The sequence below is a fragment of the Fistularia commersonii genome, chromosome 14, assembly GCF_037954325.1.
Source record: "Fistularia commersonii isolate RoL2024-O1a breed Wild chromosome 14, RoL_Fcom_v1.0, whole genome shotgun sequence".
NCBI lineage: Eukaryota > Metazoa > Chordata > Actinopteri > Syngnathiformes > Fistulariidae > Fistularia > Fistularia commersonii.
In genome coordinates, this window is record NC_141297.1 from 12,153,442 (window position 1) to 12,175,697 (window position 22,256).

General features: G+C 37.9%; 1 protein-coding gene across 7 annotated transcripts in view; it reads left to right on the forward strand.

Moving 5' to 3' along the window:
- The window catches only part of agrn (agrin), a 279,534-nt gene that overhangs the window by 130,743 nt on the left and 126,535 nt on the right, over window positions 1-22,256 (forward strand). The gene's annotated exons all lie outside the window — the stretch shown is intronic.

Below are 22,256 nucleotides of genomic sequence, written 5' to 3' on the forward strand. Positions count from 1 at the left end.
GAGTCCATCCCTCACCGGAAATGGGTCAGACTTTCAACGGTCAATGCAGACCCTGGGCTGGCACTAATCATACAAGGACCTAAAAGCCTGTTGGGTTCGGTACCCCATACTCCCGGTGCACCCCCCACAGGATTCCTCTGCAGGACACGGTCGAATGCTGTCGCTGCCCATGTGAGTGTTGAAGTTCTCCAGTTAGATGAGGGAGCCGCTAAAGAGCACTCCTGTTGTAATCAACATGAAGGGGTGGCAAAAAGGATGGGTGGTCTGAACTGCTGTTGGGTTTATTGGCACACACAACAGTCCTCAACAGAACATGTCCCCCAACCCTAAGGCGCAGGGAGGCTACACTCTCTTCCACTGGGTTGAACCCCAACATGCAGGTGCTGAGGCGGGGGGCAGTCAATATACCCACAGCTGCCCAGCTGTCTCACTTGGTGCAACTCCAGAGTGGAAAAGAGTCCACTAGAGACCTGGTTCCTCAGTCTGAACCATTTGTCGTGGTGAGTCCATGAGGTAGCTTTCCATGTTCGTCGAGCCAGTTTCTGCAGCTACGGATTGGACCGTCAAGATCCCACCAAGATCCCCCAAGACCTGGCCACCAGGCACTCGCCATCAAGTCCCATCCCTGGGCCTGGCTCCAGAGAGGAGCCCCAGTTACCTGTATCTAAAAAAAAAAAAAAAAAAAAAAAATTTTTTTTTCAATCTCATTAATCTCACTGACTTCACCAATGGTGCCATCGGTAGACAGTATTTACAGTACATGTGGTAAATAATACTACAAATTAGCATATTTGGAAAAAAAACCCTTATGTCTTATTAACTTCCAGAGATAAGGTGCTAATTGGCTTTCTCTGCCAATGTAATTATAGCTTCAATCTGTGTTATATAAGTTCTCTTGATGGGCGATGGCACCCACCTATTCAGATACGCTGATATCATGTACTGTTATAGGCAGTGTCATCTACTGTAAGTACATTAGCTGTGCATGTTAAACATCATTTAATCAACATGTCCTTCCTCCTCTTTTGTATACACCCTGCCTGGGTGTATACAGAGAATACAGAATGACAATAAAGTCTCTCGAAAAGTCTTTTCCTCTTCTGCAAACCGTGCTTTAAGGAATGGGGCAGTGTTTAAAATTGTTGCCTTAAAGTATTTGTTGTCATTCTAGCTGCTTTGTCTGCATTTTAGAGGATAGGCGCTTAGCACAAACACCAAAGGGAGACTTCTGATGGTGCAATCTGGTGTATTACACCTTTGGCTAGTTAGTCTAATTGTAGTTTTTAAACCTTCTGGATTGTCCACAGTGGGAAAAGGACTCAAGGATAGTCCAGGATTATGCAGTATTGCTTGCTTGTCGTCTAAGCTAATATCGAATCTCATTGGCTTGCTATGTGTTTGGGTATTGCTTGGGCCATATGCTGCTGCTGGGGGGCTCTACAGGGGATCAGAGCTAAGTAGGAAATGCTGTGTTATTAATATCCTAGGTGCAACATTGTGAATCTTCTTTGGGCCTTATTTTGTATCTCTTTTTTACCTTCAACAGAGTCGAGGATACATATGTGTTTGTGACAGGCAAGTGCATCCTTCCCCCAGGCTTCAAGTCCAAATCTCCAGTCTGGATCTGGTACCTGTGGGGAGGAATGCACTTCGAATACAGTGATGTTGATCAGACTATTTTTAGAGATAGAGCTGGGAAATGTATCAATTATTGAAACGTGTGTGTGTGTGTGTGTGTCTGTGTGTGTGTGTGTGCGCACGCGCTCATGCTCGCATTTCTTGGCTGGTGAAGTTCTGAGGGAAGAGAGAATTGGTGTAAAGATTAATAATGAAAGACTGAGGTGTCAGAAAAAAGTAGAGAAGGAAAAAGAGGAAAGGGAAATGGTGTGAGTGCTTGTGTGTGTATGTGCATGTATTTACACAGTGAGAACCACACAGCTGTTTTAAAATTGAAAACTTGTTTTACCTTAAGTCTTTTCATTTGAGGAAACATTTCCAGGGAGTCAATGTGCATCAATATAATTTCCATGGAATTGATGGAAACATGGCTGCGTGTGTGTGTGTTTTTACATCCAGGGTTTACGGATTGGTACCACTTGCCCTCATACCTTGCGTGATAATGACATAGTCCAGCACATTATCTGGCATTCTTTGCTCTGACGCTTGACTCGCACGGCATATTACAAAAGCCCATTCCGGATAAACACGTTCTCTGTTTGGTTGTAAATCAAGGATGTTCTCTCAGCCATTCTCACCATTTAAATATGAAATTCAAGAGCTATTTGTCTCTAATTCATCCCTCGTGAGGTCTGAGATAAAGTTTCCTGGACACCCCCCCCCCCCCCCCCCCCCCACACACACACACACACAAAAAAAAAGAGTGAAAATAATGGGCTGCCCTTGGATAGAATTTACATACCTTCATAATACATTGAGAAATCCAAAATTTTCAAGGTGTAACAGAAAATATGATCTGAAAATTAATGTTGAAAAATGTACCACATTAACTGGTCAACAAAATTATCAGCATTTCTGACTAAAGTGATAAAAACAAGTTGCATGTTGTAAATCAACAAGACCTTGGTCAAAAAATTACTGAGATGTTTTTTGATTACACAGAAATTCTGAAATTTTTATCACCAGAAAATAAACAAGAAACTACCAATCAGTATTTAATCACTATCAATCAATCAATCAATATTTAAAGATGAAATCAATTGGAGAAAAAAAAAACATCGTACAGTCTAAAATACATTTTTAAAAACCCTAACTATTAATATGAACTTGCCAAAGGGTTTTTAAATTTATTTATACATAAAACAAATGAAATTGTACATAGAGATTAAGCTATAATGAGCATACAAGACAGAGAACATAATACTGACGCTCAAACTGGCTGAAAAAATGATTTTTTTTTTCTATTCACCGTCATATTTATTATCCATACAGCTCATCCTACATTCAGGGTCAAAGGGGGACTGGCGCAGCTGTAAATGGACGAGTCGGCATGCAGCCTAGACCGGTCGGCAGACAATCGCAGGGCCACATATTGAGACATCCAACCATTCACTCCCACATTCACACATCTGGGCAGTCAAGGGACCCAAATGATCATTACTGCATGTTTTTGGATTTTTTGAGGAAACCAGAGAACTCCAAGGAAACCCACGCAGGCATGGGGAGAATATGAAAAGTCCACGCTCTGCTATTTTTCTTGCAGGGGAATCCAGGTGAAGGTTTTACCTTGTTTTTCGACTTCATGTGTCCTACATGGAACCCAATTCAATTATCATTCTTGCAGCTTGTGAGAAATGTGAGAAAGCCTACAGGTGTGGTCAGTGTCTTAAGACAAACACTTTTATCATGCGGGCCACTTTTCAGGGACAGAAAACTGGGGGAAATAGTCAAATCTCATATCCATAATGAAATATAATATAACTAAATATGGATGTAACCTGTACTGCCTGGACAGGAGGTAGTCAAAGTTACACTTCTCCCCCTTGATGTGGGGTTTAAATTGTTTAAATTATTCTGGTTAATACTTAGGCAGACCTTTGAAAATGTGTTTTAGTATATATCAAAACATATACAAACACACATAAATATCTTTATCTTTAAATATCTTCATGTATATATATAAAAATACACACACACACACCCTCAAACTTCATATACTGCCAAGTTTTCTTTTTGATATCATTAGTTTTTTCAATTAGTTAAGTCATGTAATTTACATTCTTCAGTGAATCAGTTTAGTTGGTTTTTACAACATAGGTAAATGCCATGAAAATATTAGTAATTATGAACTTTACATACATTACATTTGATGTTATTGAATAGTTACAGTCACTCTCATTACATATGCTAACAGTTGGTAGAATTCATATACGAGGCTCAGAACCTCAAAATGCTTATATATCAAAGAACAGGGATGTAGTTCTTTTGCACTTATATTTCTTTTTTGTAATAACTATTATGAAGAAAGCTGGATTGATATGTTATCATATCTTATCCCAGCAAACATTAAACAACAAAGAAAATGAATATGGTTCATTGCAAACTGCTCATGACCTGCATGTGTATGAGTTTCACGGAAACCAAAGCTATCAATGATTCAGCTGTATTTCATCCTTTGGTGTAATTTCCTGTATGTATTGGCCGTTACTGAAGGAGGTGTGAGCCCTGCTTACTCTATGGTTGGTCTCATTTTGTTGAGGGAATGGATTTTTAAGGCTGTGTTCCTAGCATCCTTGACAATTATTAACAGCTGGCTTGCCTGGGGAAGATAGATATATGTATGAAAAATATTCTGTCTAAGATACGTAATCCTCCTATTAAGTAAGTAGTTGTGTGATCAATAAAGCTGGACTAAAACTTCAATGATAGGAAAGCAATGGCATTGTCTATGTTTTTGATTACAGATTTCATGTTGTTTTTAAAGCAAGGCATCATTAGACTCTTATTCGATGAAATATACACACACACATACCAAAACACACACACACACACACACGTAAACAATGGAGGTTAAAGGTCAGACTTTCACCCCAGGTCACCTCCTATTATTTCCAAGCTAATTGTATGGATGAAAATGGTCTCATGTAGGCGGACCACTGCACCAGAATATACACATTCATGCAGATACACACATACACACTCCCACGGCAGTGTCTACTGACTGTTCACAATCTCAGCTGGAGATGGTTTGCAGGTGATGGAGATGGACAATAAACTATCTGACCCACCCATCCTTATGTTCTATTCATCATGACCTTTTTACTGCCCCTTTCTGTATGCTCGCACATGCTAGCAGGCACACACACACACACACACACACACACACACACACACACACACACACACACACACACACACACAGGATCTGCTATTAGTCTTATCCAGGTATCGGAACACAATAAAACAAACCAGCCGGTGAAAGTACCTCTGACTATACCCAGTGTCAGCTCGATTTTACATCTACGTACATAAATGTTTGATTTTTGTGCATAAGCTTATTTATGCAATCGGTGACTTTAGACATTTTTAATACTGCCTTCACATGTGCTTATAGTCAAATGTTAGCATCTGTTAGCCAGTGTAGTGTGTGTGTGTGTGTGTGTGTGTGTGTGTGTGTGTGTGTGTGTGTGTGTGTGTGTGTGCGTGTGTGCGTGTGCGTGTATGTGTATGTGTGTGTGCGAGTGACTGAGTGAGAGAAAGTGGAGCCTCGGGTCATTTAGCTCAGTATAAATCAAGAGCAGGCACAGCAGAAGCAAAGGTGAAACACTATGTATTTAAATCATGTAGCCAGAAAGAATCTTCAGATCAAACTAGATGATGACTTGTGTGTTGCAGGTGTATTTCTTCCTAATCTGCATTTTGATTTCAGCGTTACCTGGCAGTAGCTATGATGAGGTCACTATGCTTTGAGTTAGATTTACTCAAAATAATTAGAAGCAGTCGATGTCTGTCTTTGAACAAAACAATTCAATTGTTTCAACAGGCCATGGTATGCCATTATGCATGCAGAAAAGTGTGCTTGCATTTTCTAGAACAGTTTTTCAATTTTAAATTAATGGAAAAACACAAGTGATAGAAAAAACAAGATAAATACAGTTTAACATTCATAATTTAACATCTTTCACATTCCCTGACATAAATTTCTGATCTGAATTACCTCCCATGAATCATCAGCTGAAAAAAGAAACTGCATTTCTTTTTAAAATAGCTCTAAAATTGATTTTTGATTACTTGAAAAACATAAAAAAAAAATAAAAACATCACGTAAGAGAGACATAAGCTTAAATGTAAAAACACTAATGAAAAGTGAACAAGAAAGTATTTGATTTTTATTGTGATAGGGAGCCACTGTATTTAAAGATTTAAAGGGTGATCATAGTACTCTTTCCTTGCATTCTATTTAACTGATGTTGCAAAACTTGCACTTGCAACTTTTATTTTCTTAGTTTCAAATTTATTTCTTCGTAACTCATTTAACCCATTGTAAAGCAACAGTTTCTTCCCCGATCTTTAGGATGCTGATATTCATAAATGCATGATATGAGGAAAAAAAAAAAACTAACGCCCCTTGCAATATGAATAGGTCTACATTTAGCACAAGTTATTCGAGTCAATATTGTTTGGCAGTTATATGGCAAAGGAATTCTGGTACAATCTTGATTTCAAGGCTGTTCTCAGCAAATGTTCTGGCTCCCTCTCAGCTGAATAACTCTCCACACACTGGCCCAGTTTATCAACAGTAAACGCACCTCCTACTGTCACCTTATTTTGCTATGAAGTACTTTTGGTGATATATTTATCACAAGTTGTCCATCTGACTGATTAATGTTGAAATTCCGAGAGGCAAAACTGATTGATCAGTTATTCGTTTACATCTCTTTTTTTTATTTAAGTCTCTTTGGAAATAAGCAAATGGGTACCAAATAAATACTGCACGGTCTTTGTCTTGAAATAGCTTTGTCCTACTTTCTTTCAAATGTTATCTTTTTTCCTCCAACGCATCCATTTTGTTGATTTATAGTTTGACAGTTTGAGAGAAAGTGTAGAGTGTGAGTCCAGTTTGAGACAACAGGAGGTCAAATCATTTCAGAGAAGGACTTCGTATGAAAGGAAAACAAAAGGCTGGCGAGAAGGAACAGATGATGTAATGGTTTCTGGTGCCAAGGACGGTTCATATCAAACCCAAGCGGAAGAAAAAGGATATTGCTCCATGTGGTTCACCTTTGGTCCATAGCTCTTGCGAGGTTCAGTCTCTTCAATTCCTCTTTCGTCGCTCAAACACCAATTCCTCAAAGTTTCGCACACATCATGAAGTCATGCCTGCTATGTCTTCCACCTGTCTGCCTCTGCAAACTTGTCTGCTGCCCACCTCACTTGAGCTGAACTAATTCAGCCTGACATGATCCCTGTTGATACAGCAGAATGCAGCATCCAAATCGGCGTCAAACATATGTCATTGGGGCTAAGGATCATTAACGTGCTCCCTGGGGGGGAAGCATATCATGCAGTGGAGTGATGATGATTCAGAAATGAATACGTTCTTGTGTTTCTAGTCTGAGAGGAAAGAACTAACATTGAGAGCAAGCAGGGGACCAAAGAGACAAAGAGGAGAATTTATCTACGTTACCATATGTTTAACATTGGGAGGTGCTGAATCACTCAGCTGAAAAGCCTTTAATAGATGAAACATGCTTGCCATATTTCTTAAAATATGTCTCGGTTGTAGTTGATGTGCTTGTTTGCTACACATTAGAAGAATTTTCCATATAAATTGGTCGGTGGAAGGTGTGATAGATAAGCTCTGGAGTAAAAACAGACAGAACATGAGGGGAAAGAAACAGTGAATTAGCTATGCTTTTTTCCCCTGTCATACTGTGACATTTGTGCTCACACATTTCCATTTATATTATGACAGGGTAACATGTCATTCATTTCTGCCCTAAATTGAAAGCTACTTTCAAGGAAAAAAAATTATTTGGTAGCTCTGCTCCTCATTTCTTGATTTGATGTTGTTCAATATCCCAGTCTGCTTAGAGGAGACACCATGCATATGCCAGATGGTCTCCAATGGAATATACACGCCATTGAATGTGCTCCTGAAACCAGGTAGCAACACCTGCAGGCGCTGCATTGTTGTTCCTTCATCACGTACGTTTGTGTATCTTAGGAAGAAAGGATAAACAGTAGGTTTTCTCTCACTTGGTTCCAGCCGCCTGCACAAACCATCAACACAAATACAAACATATATGCAAGCATACACGCACATACCTTGAAGGTATTGGCTGAGAGCAAAATGGAGTGCAATACACTCTTAAACACAGACCAAAATTCATTTACTCAGAAAAACGCACATGACGGTCTAGGCTGCCCCAGACATGGGACAATTATGTAAGAAAACAGTAAGAAAATTTTACTGTGATTAATGAAATTGTTACTTTTCTAGAGATTGGTTTTCCTAATTTTTTTTTTAACAAAATATTCCTAGCAGTATTTAATGTATTTTTTCTGTTTTTTTCAGTAATGTACTGTATTACTTGAATTTATAAAGTTGTACATTTATATATTTCAATCCGTCAATCCTTAACTTGATTTCATTGTTCTATTTATTTTTTTTTATTCAAATGAATTCCTAACTTACTGTATGGGTTGGATATTTTTGTAGTTTTTTCAAACTCTCTTTTTTCTTTTCAGTGTTCTTTCCTCCTCATTTTTTTGTTTTTCTTATTTTAGAGCACCATTACTTTTCAAGCTGAATAATTGCTAATTTTTTCCACCAAGTGTTTTGAAATGATAATCACATGAATTTGCCTAATGATAAAGCTAGTTGGCAATTAAGGAGAAAAAGAAAAACATGACGTTAACCAATGTAACTTGTGTTTAAATGTAGAAAGTGACACATAACTGATGATACATAACTGATGCATATATATTTATATATGTGTACATATAACTCCTGCAATATATAGTTGCATAAGTATCATACCTATTTGTATTCTCAAGAAATTGAGTATGCAAATTTGTGCCAAATCAAAAACACATTTCATATTCCCTATAAACATATGGCCACCGTGCAATATACATAATGTAACTTTACCAATAAAGCTCTCAGCTGATTGGTGGTTCAGACAGCTAGTTTCGGAGAACAAGTTTTCCTGAATGACTTACAGACTTTTCCAACAAAGTACGAGTGCGACAGCTGGATCGACCTCAATTTACCTGACATCTGAGCTCAGCCGCAAATTCAATACGGCTCTTTGTTTGGCCTTCGCTCCCTCTGCCCAGTCAGAATCTGGATCCACTCAGCTGCTTTTCTGTTGTGGTCAGGCAGTTTGTTGGATTGTACATTTTGTTAGATTAATCCAGTGGCTATAAAAGTCACCCACAGTGGCTGGCTTTATTTTGTCCACCTCTGCCTTTATCCTAATTTAAACTTTACAGTAAATGCAGTAAAGTCGGCTCTAGTAAAGTTTCGGTTTGCACAAGAGATTTCACGGTGAATATAAAGTAGTCTGCAGTATTTGTAAGGCAGGCATCTGTGTGTTTCCAAATAGTGGCTCAAGAGCTGCGGCATCAACAACTGTTGTGTTACAGCAGATGAATGGACAGATTGTCATAGATGTGATTTTTTTTAACATTCCGTGTTGGTTGATTGTTAAATATAACAGCTGAAAACGTGTTGGTGCTCTGAAACCCAAGCTCAAATCAGATGGTTCTGTTTTCACTTGATACTGGTGAAGTTTTCCTCCTGTTTCCAGGCCCTTCACTCTTCTTCCCAATATACCAACTCATTAAAAGATCTATATTTGTCTTTGTTTCTAATGTGACAGTTCTGCTATTTGCACTCCTTGTCTTGCTCAAACTCTTTATGTTTCAAAGTGAAATGCTGAAGATGAAGCAGAAAAAAACGTGTTCCTTGGCTGCATTCTTTGAAGGGAATACAATGCATTGTTTCTTTTATCTGCCAGGGGAAGTGGACAGGCCATTCTTTGTGAAAGATATATATTTGGCTTTTCTATGTGTACATGTTCTTGCCCGGAATCACACTGGGCCATCTCCGACACAGATGTTTGCTCAGGGTTTAGGCACTTTACATCTGTAAAAAAAAAAGTTCTGCAGCAATACTGATACATCTGTGACAGAGAGATGGCAGTTAGTACAATCTAACGGCAAATATGATATTAGAGAGGCAGAAGGATATTCACAGACCTTAAGACCAAGCCAGTGTTTGAACAAAACACGTTAAGTTGCACAGATGCGTGTGAAAATGTTCAATGCGACTGATAGAATAAGCATAAATTAATTGGCATCAAGTATTTCAAATACACCAGATAAGCTACCTACTGAAAATTGAAAGTAGTTAAATGTTGGTTTTGTGTTTTGTGTAAATTTTGTATTTATTTGATAATTGTTGTCCATATTTATTGGTGGTTACACTGCAGTCGATTAGTAGGGCTGTGTTAAAAACAACAAAAAAAAACAAATAAAAAAAGTTCTCATGCAAGCTGCAAAACGACACAGAAAGATAACGCTGTATTTGATGGCAGTGGAGCGTTTAATCTCATTACTTTCATCACCAATTTCAGTCATTTCTGTAACATTTTTGACACACGAGAAGCGTCCCATTGTTAAGCAGCAGACCTCTTTAGTCGAATCTTGTTCCAGCATGACAGATTAAAAAAAAAAAAACTAATTTTGTGAAAAGGGTCACAGCCATTGTGCACATTTGTCTCCATGATCATTTAAATTGATGTAACATAACCAAGCCACTCACCATGTTAAAATTGAAGCAGGGATTTAAAATAAAATGAGTCCCAGGGGCCTGAAAGACGTGAAATTGGGATGATGTAGAAGGGCTATTGTAACGCAGACCATAATATACACACTTTAAGACACACGCCTGATGTTAGTGTTAATTTCCAGGTCTAGACCATTAACACAACTCCAACATGCTTTAACACACATCTGCCATCTGTCTCCCTCCCCTGCTCACCCTCCCTCTCACTGGAAGCTACCGAATCCGAAAATGGTGGCAGCTATTAATTATGGTGGGTCCGAACTGCCAAGCAGGACTCGGTGTGGGTGTTTGCATACAAGTACATATGTTTACCTGTCAAAGGGTATTGTAAAGGTGCTTGAACAGCACACACATTTGTTGATGACTAAAAAACTACTGGTCATTTGTTGAAGGGAGCCACTGTGTTGGCACTGTGTTGAAGAGGCTTCACACGCTTACCAAGGTAGATTTTCTCTCTCACACACACACACACACACACACACACACACACACACACACACACACGTACACACACACACACACACACACCATCACACACGTCCATACATCAGCAGTCGGGCTGGGGAAAGGGAAGGGATAATGAAGAGCAGCAAGAGCGAGGGAACAAACTAAAAGGGTGTGTTAAATGAGAATAAAATGGAGGATTTCATGTCAGTGTGATGCTCAAAGCAAGGAACATGACCATCATGATAATAAGAAGCCTGCTTTTGATATTGATAAGTATCATAATATCTGCTTAGGTAGGAAAAATCAAATGTCAGATAGACACCACTAATTGAGTTTTTTCTAAATCATAATGAGGAGTAGCATTATCATAGCTGAACACTGACTTTAGATAAGTTTCACACACATACAGACTCAGAGAATTCAAACACTTCTTCTGCTATTCCATTATTCATCGTTATTTTTGGCCACATCCTTCCTGCTGTATTTATATTTTCTGCCAACATTAAAAAGCTGGAGTAAATGCTGGGAGCAGATAGAGAGAAGAAGAAAGTCCTAAGTTGTCATTGTACTGAATACAATTAAATATATCCTCTGGGGTTTTAACTCATTTGGTAGGAGGAGGGGAAGACAACCCCCAACTGAGAACACTGAAACAACCCAGGATGCCACAACGCCCCCACACAGGTGTCGATTTTTCCTGCAGTATTATCAACTTAATGACTTTGAAGACTCCCTCCGGGCTACACTTTACAAACGCAATGAGTCAGGCTTGAGTTTGCAAACTATAATTTATCTAAAAACATTGCAGGGAATAACCTCAGCTAATCTGTGTCGTTGAATTTTAGAATCTTGATGCTGCAGGTTTAACAAATATCAAAATCAGGAAAGGAAGCTCCACCTCGGGATATTATTCCTGCAACTCACTTCTTAGGTCTGATATTTAACTATTATATAGGCATTGATCAATCCCTCATATATAGCAGGCTGTCAGTAACTGATGTTGCTTGTTTGTTTACAATCAATAGATTCAGTCACTGGTTATTTGAACACGATCAAACTACCAGAGCTATTGTTCTGTGGAATTACTTATCAAATAACCATTTCACTAAGTGAAATTACTGTTTGTCACTCCACAAGTCAAATAACATAAAATTGTGTCGATCCAGTATTTACCGAGTGCCCATTCTGTTATGATTGAGTTGCTCGAACAAAGATATTTTCCCAGCAGGCTGCAGTAAACTACCACATAGTTATCACATTATTAAGGCCGTGATTGAGAGTTAACTGTTTTTACCGCATAGCTGCACATGGCAGACCATACACACTTCCAGTTAATCCACTTGGCAAAGATACATGTTTTATTAAGACTTTTCTACATCACCAGCATTGGGGTTATACAAAGAAATCAATATGATTATATTCAGCAAAGTCTGTGTTCTCTGTTTTCCTCCCACGGGCCAACAACATGTGGAAGGTTATTCGGAGAAAAATGGGGAAAAAAAAGCCCAGATGTGTGAATGAGGGGATGATTGTTCGTCTCTATATGTGAATGGTGACCGGTGCAGGGCAAACACTGCCTTTTGTCACGTTGCAGCAGGGATTGGCTCCCAGCTGCAGGATAAGTGGTAGATAATGGATAGATGGCTATTCAGAAAAGCATGTTTTAATTCCAACATTATGATAAATACTGATGAATTTAGAATCATATATCAAGATCATATATTCAATACATTGAATTTTAATGTAACTTTAAGGCAATTCAACATCAAATTTTAAGTAATTTCTTGATAATGAGTGTTATTTCTTGCACATTTCCGCTAATTTCTGCTTGTTATTCAGGTAGTGTCTTAGATATGCTTTGAATGGTGAGCTTTTGTGACATTTTTAGGAATACTTATTGCTAATTTTTTCATGTTTTTTTTATCACTTTTTATCACAGAATTTAGTAAGTTAACTGGAGAAAAAAAAAATAATTAGTATCCCCTTCAAAGGACAAACAAACAGAAAAGGCCTTGTACAACTTGTAACCTTCTGTCCTGAAAAGGCCTTCAGCCTCTATGCGCTGGATAGTAGCCTGGCTTCGAACGCTCCCAATCGTATGCAACCAAACCAGACCAAGTCATAGAAGTTTTATTTACAAGTTTTCCTGACACGTGTCTTATTTGGTGTATTTGGCATATTCACAACATTTTGGGTTAGGAATGTGGGGGGATTTAACAAGCACAACCAAAGCCACTCCAGGCTGCATTCAAAGAAAATGAAAGCGCATGAAGGGACTGGTATGAATGTGTGCAAAGCTTGAGAGTAACAATTGGTTAGTTGCCCGGGGCAACCAAATTGCACTACTCTCAACCGTCTTGTCTTGTCTGGTTGGCACGGTTGACAACCAATTTTCTATACTACAGAAAAAAAAGAATAAAAAAATCCCTTGTTTTTTTTTTTCTGGTGCTTCACGGGTGAACGAGGAGCCTGGTTCGTTAGCGTCAAAGAGAAACCTCCAGTACAAATGGCAGCAAGCAAGCAGGAGCTCTGTCATTAGGCGCCTGTCACAGCGTCATGGTGGATTGTTTCCATTATATATACACTTTATATATATATATATACACACACAGGACTGTCTCAGAAAATTAGAATATTATGATAAAGTCCTTTATCTTCTGTAATGCAATTAAAAAAAAACAAAAATTACTTTTTCATGATATTCTAATATTTTGAGATAGGATTTTTGAGTTTTATTAAGATATAAGCCATAATTAGCAATATCAAAATAATAAAAGGCTTGCAATATTTCTGTTGATTTGTAATGAATCCAGAATGTATGGCATTTTTGTTTTTGTAATTGCGTTACAGAAGATAAATAACTTCATCACCATATTCTAATTTTCTGAGACAGTCCAGTATATATATATGTGTGTGTGTGTGTGTGTATGTAAGTATATATATATTGGTGACACATAAAAGAAAGACGGATTCTACTTTTTGCCTACATCTTCACTGTATAAGACAAGACTGCAGCTCAAGTCTGGTTTCTTAATTAAAACTATTACAAATGCATAATCAAACGGTATGAAGCTTGCATCATCTAAACTGATTTTATTTTAAAGCTAAGCCGTTTTTATTCTGTAAAATACAATCCATGTGCAGCTGTGTGTGACAGATATCCAGTGAGAAGATGCGGTATACAGTTCCTCTTATCACTTTCTCATTACTGAAATACTCACTGTAATTACACAAATATTACTGTTTCATTCGAAACAAACCAAGCAGGCTATCTAATCTGTGCATTAAAAGTCCAGTTGCTAAATATTCAAAGTCTTTTGATTATACTGTATTAAAATTGTGATATTAGTATCTCAATAGAGACCATGTCTTTGCAAAATACGTTACAGTTATTAATAAGACAAACAGAAGTTACCCAACAATCAACAAGAGATCACAAAATGATCATGAGAAAATTCAATTTTAGACAAATTATCTAACACTTTGCAAACAAAAATAATCCCCTCACTTTTAATCATTATTATGATTATAATAAAACGATACTTAATTTTTATGAAGAAATCAACACAGGATACTTTAAAATATGCAATTGATGAAACTGAAAAATAGCAACAAATCAGATAGAAATGACCTTGAAATTATAAAAAATAAAACGAGTATTTTTTAATTAATCAAATTAAGAGAGCAGAGTAGTGTTGTTATTTTTGATTTTGGAAAGAGATTAGTAAATGGTTTCATTGCAATTTAAACTCTTTGGCAGCATTCTATTGAAACCACAGTTATTCGCATTGTTTATCTAACATGTGATTTTCCGTACCTCAGCAGATATTTTCATCAACAGACTGGCTTCTGAATTTTTTTTCAGTCTCACACAACTCACTTCTTAATTGTCTGTAATGCATGGTCCTGATTGCAAGTATTTACACATTTATGTAAATCAGCATACAGTAAGTGCTTGAAAGTGAGAGTGTGTGTGCGCATCACTGCAGTTGCAAGCACTTGCGTGTCAACATGCACAGCTGTTATATAGTGGAAGCATAGTGTTGTGGGTCAGGATAGGCTAACTGTTCCAAATAGAGGAAATGAAGACAAATGAACAGCGGAGCTAAATGCTCTTCCAGTCAGTTCCATATTACTTATGTCCCCCCACCCAACTCCTCCTCTTCCTATTCTCCTCATTTTTCCCATTTCTCCCTCTCTCTTACAAAGCCAAGCTTTATAATGAAAAGCGCAAAAGCGTGGCACTTTTTGTGCTACTTTGGCATCACCGGCAATTAATTCCTCAGTGGCTGCTGGCGGGAGCTCGCATTGCTTTAATACTGCACTAAATCCAGCAGTGCATGGATGCAGCCTATAAATTAAAATCTTTGTCTGCCCCCCCCAGTCCTTTACATTTCGTATTTTCTCCATGTGCGTATGTATACTTTATGGGAGTTTATACCTGCCCAGGCCTGGGTGAGTGAAAGTTCCGGTTGATGGATGGGCATACGGTGCTGCACTTTGATTTTTCTGAAAATAACACAATCATCTGCTACAGTCACCTTTCAGGGCTATTAACAACAAAACAGAGAGAAGGTGTGATATGTGCAAAATTGTGTTTGGGTCATGGCATAGTGCTTTCAAGTTGTTTTAGTTGGAAAATATGTCAAAATAAACAAAAATAATGGACCTGTCTCACCTGGCAATGAACACCACTTTCATCTAACAGACACACGAATATATAAAAAACATCAACTTGTTTTCCGTCTGTCATCTAATCAATCGATTGATTAAAAAAGAAGAACTAAAGGTCAACATGAATTTTGTCAGGATGATGTTTGTCATCTTAAGTTGGCCAACTTTTGAAAAAACAACAAAATATCAAGATCAACTGTTACTGTTTTTCAGAGTGATTATTTGATAACCAATGAATAAAAACCAGTGTATTAATGACAGTAGGTAACAGCTGGCTCCCTAACGGAATCATTGGCAGGGATTATTTGAATCTTTGAATCAAAAAAGTCCAACATAAACTGCGTTTGACATTGAGTACCTGAATATCTTTAGTTTCATTGATATGCACAGTTTAATTTACCGAATATATCATGAAAGAAAAAACATAATAATTAGGTATGACCGGCATGCTTCTGCATCAAACATGTTCACCATGACCATTTGATATTTAATGACAATACCAGGGTAACCTTTCAAACGCTTAGGAAAGGGTATTGTAATTTGCCAAAATAGGCATTGGCACATCATGTTTCTAAAGTTAAATAAGTCAAGAAAGCTGTTTTCACCACATCTCTGTTGCGGGGTGTATTATTCATGTAATTGAAATACATAAAACCACAATGTGTTAAACTATGCAGCTGTCGTTGTGTTTTTGTGTCTTTGAGGCTGCAGCTGCGCATTAAATTATATTTTTCATGGTTTGGTGACATTTCGCTCTGCTGTAATTGGCTGTTATTTCCTGTCTGTTTCCTGATGATGCCGCTAATGACTGTCGCATTGCATCCATAGGTCAGAGTCATTGGTGACTGGGTTTTTTTATCTTCTTGTCTTGTGATCTTATATAGTGACAAACTTCAGATTTCTTCAATAGTTTTTGGTTCATGTGTGTATGTGTGTGTGTGCGTGGACGTGGGGTGGGTTCCAGAATGAGCTGAATTCCAGTTGCCTTTACTCTCTTTGGACTGCACAAGTAAGAAGTGAAGCAGGGACAATAGAACCAGAAATAGAGCTCACTTTTAGCAATGGCCTTATCCTGTTCCCATTTTTTTATTTCATTGGTCTTGGCTGAGAGAGAAACCAGCGTCAGAGAAGGAGAAGAAAATGAAAATCAAGTGATTTGTAGCCGTATTGACTGACAGGTCAGTGTTATTGATCAGAGAGTTGAGAGAGATGGAGTGATGGGAGGCGGTGAGCATAACAGAGGTGGTGAATGATGGAGTGCTTTGTTTTGGGAGAGGAGTGAGTAGTGGGAAGTCTAATATCTAGGAGGCCCATGAGATTCATTAAAGGTTGGTGCAAAAGTAGGGCACCCACAGGTCAGCCATAAGCAGACCACTCCCCCGAGTAGTTGCTTTTATCAACGTCTCATGAGATGGAGTGGGGGAGGGCGGCTCCACACTCACATTTTAGACATCAATAATGATCTTCAACTGGATAATAATCTTTAGGCTTGGATAACGATAATGCCCTTTCTCTTCTGGATCTCAACACCACTTCTTCCTAATTTCAATTGTCCCATATGGTGGCACGACTGCTGACAGGCAAAAAATGGAATTGGCTGGACTCCCCTCTTTAAACATTATTCAAGTCAGTCTTTTGCTTCCAGCGCTGTAAATTTCTCCTCCAAGTTTTTTGTAGCGACAGTGGCAATGAATCTAAGGACACTTGCTTGTGATTAGACATAGCAGTGAGGACCATATGGAAGGGGCTAGTTTTCTCTTATCCAGTGCAGACCAGCTCAGCACTTGAGAGCTTGCACTTCCTGGCTCGTCTTCCAAGCTCTCCCCAGGTTGTCTCTGAGAATCATCCTGCTGCCATCTGCCGCTGATTTGGGCTTCCTCCAAGGAAATCCAGGGGGAAAAAAACCAAACAAACAAAAGTAACACAGCACCCTTCACTCCCTGTCGTGGCAGTCTGCATGGAAGCCCAGATTCCTCTCTAAACCCCTTTGGAAAGGACTCAGTTGTCTGAGCCCCCCAAGTAAAAGTGACGGCCACAGAATATTAGTCATTTTAACAACACCCGCTGGAAACATACGATTATTTAAATAAGGAAACTTGAGATCTTTGGTTCATCGAGCAAATACCAACATTCCGTGTTAGTGAAAGACACTACATATCATTGACACCAATAGAAACAAATCAGTCTCATCCTTCTGTTTCCACATAAACTTTGTCCGTCAAGCCTTTGGGTTTCAAAGAGAAACAGAGGGAGTCCTAGAGAATTTATCACAATTCCCCAAGCTTTTGTTACGCTATTGCGCGCACTCACTCTCACCCACACACATACACACACACACACACACTCAGTCTCCTTTTTAATGTATGAAGTGAGAGCAAATGCAACGGTGATGAAACCTGTGACGATGGTACTGAGAGATGGAGTGAAACAGAAATGAGTGTGAACACAAAATATAGAAGGCACGGAAAGCATGCAGGCTCACAGTACTTTGGTTTGATCTGTGTGTGTGTGTGTGTGTGTGTGTGTGTGTGTGTGTGTGTGTACAAAGACAAATCTTTCCTAGTCATGTCAGCTTCTAATTAGAAAGCATCAGAAATACCACAAAATGGAAGTGTGTATACAATTGTGTTATGAGCTGTTCTGTATTAAAAGTCCACCATGGATGGGTCTCAGGGAGGTGATGGTGCACTCACATGAACAGAAGTGCTCCTCTGCTTATAATACTGGTTTAACTGAATAATTGAATCCTGTGCATCCCAGCAGGCTTGGCTTTTCTTCGTGTATTTTGCAGGCTAGCAGAAATCTGTTTTCAAGCAGCATCTCAGCATCAGAGGATCACGTTGTGTCATCAATGTGATTACATTCGTGGAAGGGAAAACTTGTTCAGAGAAATTGCAGAAACCTTGTGGTGCATTAGAAAGTTTGGTTCAGTTATGTTGGGTCTGTTCTCCATGTAACTATTAGCAGAGCATGAATGCTAAAGATTGTACCTTTCACTAATTACCTACTAATAATTGAAAAAAAAACAAAAAAAAAACAGTGATGATTCCAGGCTACTTTCTTCGCAAAAACTATTATTTCATTATTATTATTATTATTATTATTATTATTGACTATTATTAACTATTACTATTATCTATTCATTTTTTTATATTTCATTTATCGTTGACCCGCAGAACCAAAAACATTGCCAAGGTCAGGTGGCGTGAGTAAAATTGGGTCATTTTTTTTTGCTTTCTAGTAACAAATACAAAAAGGAAGAAGTTGAATAAAAATGAATAACAAATATCTCAGTTCCCCCTCAACCATCAAATGCAGCGCAGAGCAAAAGGGAGATTTCAGGTGTGTAACCTGCACAAAAATAGATGTTGGAGTGTATTTCAGCTAGTTTTTTTTTCTTTTTTTGAAACTGAAGTTAGACTTGTCAGCACTTCCTGGTCTCATTTTAGAACAAAACATGATAATTGCAGCTCAGATGAATAAAGTGTTTGTTTGAATTTTTAAACATGTGTAAATGTTTAATAAATCATCCTTTTTAAGAAAAAATATAGTATCACCCTCTAATTATCGTTTCAAATGTATTCATATTCCACAGGCTAAGAAAGCCCCAGAACCAGATTTGTACGTATTTTCTCACTAATGTGCCACATATCTAGTGACTTTTTTACTCTGCACAAACAGTTACATCTAAAGCTATATATAAATAAAAATATAAAATAAATATATATGAAATATCAGATGTTCTAGTTTTGTTTCTTCACAGTTATAGTTCTGTTTTAAACTGTATTTTAACTTATTGCCTGATTTATTGATGTTGCTTTGTTGAAAATTCAGGATATTGTTAGCAACTCATGCAATTCATAATGAAAACTAATTTTTTGACCCCAGCTCAATGTTGCTCCAGATCTTTTTTGTTTATGTTCTGCACTCAGGCACAATTGGGTAAAATGAAACAGATGTATAGCTGAGGGCCCCTGTAATGTCCCCTTGGGGTCCCTTTACCCCATTCCAAGGATTTGCTTTTACGGTTCCCTTCATGAGAGATTTCACAATGTCATTAACTTTAGATAAACAGTAGGATGAAAACAAATACAAACCCCTCAAGGTCATCGGGCCAAGTTTTCCCTCAATTTTGCCGAGGTTGGACGTTCATGTCAAATGACCTCACTTTCCTTCCTCAAAATCTCCTCCTCGATACATTATACTGTTTTTTCTCAACTCTGATTCTTCCTGATTATGACAAATAACCCAGTGCTCCTCCTCCTATACCTTAGTATATTTATCTCCTATAACTAGCGTGATTAGGCAGATGTTCCAAGCTGTCAAGGGCTGTCATATTCCAGGCCTGATTTATGTAGAGGCTGTGCCTGCTACACTTGGAGTGTAATATAGGGTGAATAGAACAGTATAGGCCACATGAGACTGATCAGTTTGAAAGATGTGACCATTGGCCATTTAGGCATGTAGGTGATTATGAATAACCAGTCGCTGTGGTCCGCATGAGGAAAATATGCTGTGCATCAATTTACTATTTGGCATAATTGACAGTGAACAGCTACTAATCTTAACTCTCTGAGGCCTTTAATTGTCCCTTCCTGGGAATGGAGAACACAGTTCTTTGGTTTAAATGATCAGGGCTCGACACATTGCCATTAAATCACACATTGTATAATTAACACCATCTGTATCTAAGATGGAAACCAGGCTGATGATGATTTTGCACAATAACAGCTCTGGGGCTGGCAACCTATTTTGAGACCTCTGTGTTCTGATGTGACCAAACAAAGTAAAGAGGAAGGAAAACGCTCTGGGGTTTCAATTAAGTGCTCGCACCAAAGTGTGTACAAAAAATAAATTCACTCAATGGTGCCAAATAAAAAGTAGAGGTAGTGTAAATGGATTTAGGCTGTTGAGAGGTTGCTGTAACTGCAAGCTGATGTGACATTTAAACCGGATTAATCAAGTGAATCAGCTTGAATCACAATTTTTACCTCTGACTAGCGATGATTAAAATAGTTATTAAAATCTAAATCATGATAATAACCCATCATGGGTCTCATTAGAAAAGCTTCTCCATGAATTGCATTTCCTCTTTACTAAATGAGTATGGAAAGTATTTAACAGACCATTTACAGTATTGTGGATATACAATATGTGGGTTGCATGGGGCAGAGGATTAGGGTGGTCGTCCTTGGTTCATGGTTAAATGCAGTGGTCAAATTTTATTGAATGTTTTGACAATCAAAGAGATTTCTATTCGATATCCCAGTGTATGATCCCATCACTGCTGACGAAAAAAAAAAAATACACACAGATTTTTGTCTGTAACCTATTGTTTCCATAATGGGCGTGCGCTGTCCATTGTGTGGAATAATTTCAAAATCTGTGATAATGATTCAAAAGCCCTTACATCACTTTAAAAGCAAAAACAACAAGACACTTAGGAAGAAATATCAATAAATATTGAGCTTACACCTATAACATCAACTCAACTAACATACAGAGCTAAGTCAGTGCTCGAGTAGAAATAGGGAGATAGTGTTTCATTACTATGGTAATCATGGCATTTTGGCAAGTTCTGTGGCAATTATTTTAACTGAAAGATGTGCTGAGAAGAGTACTGACTTCCTCAAAGTAGCTACACTGAGTCTTAATCTGGTGGATTCATGTTAATTTTTTAACAGTATATCACGGAGTACTAAATGTCATGCAAGAAAAACAAACAAAAAACAATTGAGATTTAGATTCTAGACCCCTGAAATCTAGACCCCTATTTTATAGACAAAGATGCATTTCACAAATAATCGTTTTCTAGTATCTTCCTTAAACTGCTATTTATATTCTGTGACACCAGGATGTTGTGTTTATATATGAAGCTGTTAGATTCAAGACCGATTCAAGAAGAGTACACTGTTCTTTGGCAAAAGCAGACTGAAGGGAAAATGAAACTATAACTGAGCCTGAGTTTACAGATTATGCTCTCCTTGATGATCTAAAGCAGCGTTGGGTTGCGGCTTGGGGGAAAAAATGTTCACCTCAGTGTTTACGGCACAGGGGGTATCTGACAGTTGTGCTGTGTTTTCCTTATTATTATCATTTTTAATACAAGGAAACCAACATATTTTGCCCAAAATATCAGTGTAGATAGATAGATAGATAGATAGATAGATAGATAGATAGATAGATAGATAGATAGATAGATAGATAGATAGATAGATAGATAGATAGATCAAGCCTTCACTCTTGAAAATACATTGCAATATTAAGGTGATTTTATTTGGAATAAGGAATTTAAGGAAACAAGGGATTTCAGTTTGACAAAAAAGGAACATCATGACAATCAATAGTAAATGATCAAACACCTAATTTTTGAAAATTTTTATGTGTATGATAGTAAATTATCAAACAGATCTTTTGCCATATTATCATCTGTGTCTCAGTTTAACTTTGATTTGTTTTCTTTGACTTTTAGTTTTTCAAATAATTGCTCAGGCCTAACGCCCTGAAATATAATTGCTCAGCGCAGAGCTGGTTTTTCAACTAATATGCTTGTTAAACCACATATTCTTACCTCTCAAAAAGTGCAAAATGACCACAGGTCATTATTGTGGCTTGAATAACCTCACTTAACTACATATAATGCCCAGAGTATTAGATACACAAATTAAATTGTAGGAGATATATTTGCTATGTGCTCAATGCAGCTTTTCTGTGCAGTGTTTATTTACACTTCATACTAGAGGGACATCATTAAACTTAAAAAGTAACCAGTGCCCTGGGAGTCCAAAAATAGCAGTGACAAATTCTCAAAACAGCAGTAACA